Below are 4,277 nucleotides of genomic sequence, written 5' to 3'. Positions count from 1 at the left end.
ATATATAACAACAGAGGCATTCTGTATATGAAAAATGAAAGCGAAAGTGAAAGTTGCTCAGTCATGTCCAACATTTTGCAACCCATGGACGGTAGCCAGCCAGGCTCCTCTATCCGTGGAATTTTCCAGACAAGAAAACTGAAGTGAGTAGCCATTCACTTCTCCAGGGGATCTTCTCAACCCAGGGATTGAACCCTGGTCTCCTGCATTGCAGTCAGGCTCTTTAATACAGTATTGTAAACTTTCTAAAAGATACTAGCAGTGCAAAAGGGTATTTCAGAGCATTTTTATCAATTTGAGGTCAGGAAAACTCCAATATATTCCCCTAGAGCCCTTGGTGCAATGCAGATTGCACCTGGGCACATTCTTAATTTCAAATCCTAATATTTTGAAAAGTGGATTCCTATTATCTTCATGATGAAAAGCTTTCCATATAATTGTTATGAACATAAAATGTGATGATCAATGTAATATACTTATACAGATTCTTAGAATTCTAAATGCAATATTTATTCTTTATTTAATGGTGTTTGGAATCATCTTTTGATAGTTTAAAATGTGGATATATACCATGAAGACATATTAAAAAAAAAAAGGTGTTTTTTTTTTTTCTAATAAAAGCAAATGTCTTTTTACCTACATATGTTATTGAAGTTAGTACAGTTTGTAGTAACAATGACTGATATATCAGCAAAATAATATTATGGGTAGCAATAGATAATTGAATCCATAAACATGTCACAGAAAAAGCTAAATAACAAATTGAAAAAAGCAAATTGCCAGTGTAGCATTTGCTTCAGCAATTCAAATGGGGTCAAACACAATTCTGTTACTTTAGAAGATATAATAAAAGGATACTTTTAGAATGTGTCCAGCTCAGTAGGCAGCAAGAAAACAGTGAAATGCTCTTACAATTGATATAGGAGAACATTTTGGAAGTATATTAAAGGTTTCCAAATAAATGCAACACTGATTTTAAAGATATTCTAAGCCATAGACTAGAGAAATCTATGTTACTTGTTAACAATATAAATAGTTGAATGTGATATGTAACTATTTACAAAAATTAAAATTATCCTATAAAATTAAGATTGCATTAACAATATAGTTTAATATAGTATATATACTTTATATATATGCATATATATATATATACTGTTTAGTATATATATATATAGTCTTTTATATATAGCAGAAGTGATTACTGCTATAATACAAACTATAATGTAGCCCCAAAATAGACCCTTGTGTGTAGTAAATAACTGTATAATATTATGTAGAATAAAATAAATGACAAATGTGTAAAGGTAACATCATAGTCTAAAGGATGGAAAAATCAAATCTTGTAAAGGGAAAATTTTATGACATTGTTTTACACATTTTGTAGGTGTCTTAGCAACTGCCCTCATAACCAATTATAATGAATTAGGACAGAGGTATGCTTAGATACCAGGAGATTATCTAAGAAGATAACAGAAGAAACCAAAAGATTGAATTTGAATTGATTTTCTTTTCTTTTCTCTTTTTTTTTACTTCACTGATATTAAGAAGCAACAGTTAGAACTGGACATGGAACAACAGACTGGTTCCAAATAGGAAAAGGAATACGTCAAGGCTGTATATTGTCACCCTGCATTATTATTATATGCAGAGTACATCATGAGAAACGCTGGGCTGGAAGAAGCACAAGCTGGAATCAGGATTGCCAGGAGAAATATCAATAACCTCAGCTATGCAGATGACACCACCCTTATGGCAGAAAGTGAAGAGAAACTAAAAAGCCTCTTGATGAAAGTGAAAAAGGAGAGTGAAAAAGTTGGCTTAAAGCTCAACATTCAGAAAACTAAGATCATGGCATCTGGTCCCATCACCTCATGGGAAATAGATGGGGAGACAGTGGAAGCAGTGTCAGACTTTACTTTTTTGGGCTGATGGTGACTGCAGCCATGAATTTAAAAGACGCTTACTCCTTGGAAGGAAAGTTATGACCAACCTAGATAGCATATTAAAAAGCAGAGACATTACTTTGCCAACAAAGGTCCATCTGGTCAAGGCTATGGTTTTTCCAGTGGTCATGTATGGATGTGAGAGTTGGACTGTGAAGAAAGCTGAGCACTGAAAAATTGATGCTTTTGAACTGTGGTGTTGGAGAAGACTCTTGAGAGTCCCTTGGACTGCAAGGAGATCCAACCAGTCCATCCTAAAGGAGATCAGTCCTGGGTGTTCTTTGGAAGGACTGATGCTGAAGCTGAAACTCCAATACTTTGGTCACCTCATGCGAAGAGTTGACTCGTTGGAAAAGACCGTGATGCTGGGAGGGATTGGGGGCAGGAGGAGAAGCGGGAGACAGAGGATGAGATGGCTGGATGGCATCACCGACTCCATGGGCATGAGTTTGAGTCAACTCTGGGAGTTGGTGATGGACAGGGAAGCCGGCGTGCTGCGGTTCATGGGGTCGCAAAGAGTCAGACACGACTGAGCAACTGAACTGAACTGAACTGAACTGATATTAAGGAAAGTTATCTCACACTTGGAAATCAAAAGATAATACAGAATATTATTTCAATGGCATACTGAGGACATGCTTAAGGTGCATCTGAGGAACTGTTTAATGATACAGGAGAAGGGATGGTGTTTCATGTTGCAATTTGTTATTTGGTGAGGTAGTATGATGTTAAATGTTAACTTGTAGACTGCAGTCCAATAGACAAGACAACCACAAAGGTTACACGTGTCATCTCATAAGGGAGGAACCAGTTTTCTATGTCACCTGGAGTCATATTCTTTTGTTCTTTTATTTTGTAAGTGACTTTATGAAATATGATTTCAGGGTCAAAAAGCATTTCTTGTGCATGTTCAGAAAATAAATACTTTCTGTTTGTAGGTCATGTCTCTCTCTCAGATATTCTATCATTGTAGTTATTGTAGGCAGATGGAACTAATACACCATTAATGTATCTGTGCTCCAATAATCTTAACTTAAAAGAAACTAGTAAGTGGCTGGATTTGATTTACGGAGCATAATTTGCAACATTTGTATTATGAAACCTCTTTTTCTGAAGCCCTTTTGATGTTCCTTGTTATTGGCTGGTCTATTCTGACACATGTTCATTCTGTATTTATATGCTATATTTTGAACTTTGGAAAACAATATTTTGACAGTTGTATAAAGTAAAATAATAAGGCCAAAGGAAGCCAAAAGAAACTTAATTTTTCCTTTTATATTAACCAAGGTAATCTGACTATAGTATCACAGTGAACAATAAATAAATCAGGACATTTCAAGAAGGACCATTTTTGCCCAACAATCAAGACAGTATTGGTGTGGCAATGTTAAATAAAATAAATTACTGCAATACAACTTATCGATGTATATTTTCTTTTCTTTTTACACAAATTTTACATAAAAATTTTACATTTCTGTAAAATTTAAGATAATTTAATGCTTGACAATTTATTCAAATAATTTAATCAAATATTAACTTAAAAACTTCATAGACTTTGAGTATTATAAAGTGTATTCAGACCTCTTTTTTAGCAATGTAATAGAAAGTCATTGTGCATCTCTTAGAAAGGAAGAATAGCAAGCTTCTCATTCAAGTTCCAATAGAATATTTAAAATATTTTGATTAAGGTTGTTAAGATTAAGCAAACATTAATCTACTAGGAAGTACATTTTGAAGGATGGTTACAGAACCCTGGGACAGCCAATTAGTATGTGGGAGATGAGGAGAAATATTAGGGTAAAGAAGTAACAGGCTATCAATATGCGGGTGCAGGAAATAGAGGCCAACAGCATATAACAGCTTCAGCTTAGAAAAGTTAAGAGTGGCTAATGGGTCAGGAAATACATAAAGTATAAATTCAGGGTCACTAGCAGACAGGCTTTGAAAAAATGTATTCAAATAAAAAATCTCGTATATACAGTGTTGCATTTAATACCTACTCCAGTAAAAGTAAGCGAGATGATTGTATATAGAGAAACATTACAGGCTTCAAATGAATTGTGTTAGATTTTCATAAAATATTAGTTTGAATCTCAAGCTTTGTAGTGAAATTTTGAGTATCACAGTATTTAATTGTGACCTTAACATTTAAATTAGAATCATGTTTATTATATATTTCTTCACTTTGAAATTATATCATGGAGCTTATTTGTTTACTAAAGAGGGAAATATACTAGTTTTGAGAGTTGTAAACTAAAAATGGTTGAGTTTGAAATTATGTAAATGCTAAATTTTCCATGGTGGAAGAATGAGTATATTCTGTTAAGGTAA

Source organism: Cervus canadensis, chromosome 20 (genome assembly GCF_019320065.1).
Source record: "Cervus canadensis isolate Bull #8, Minnesota chromosome 20, ASM1932006v1, whole genome shotgun sequence".
NCBI classification, from domain to species: domain Eukaryota; kingdom Metazoa; phylum Chordata; class Mammalia; order Artiodactyla; family Cervidae; genus Cervus; species Cervus canadensis.
This window is presented reverse-complemented; position numbering follows the sequence as displayed.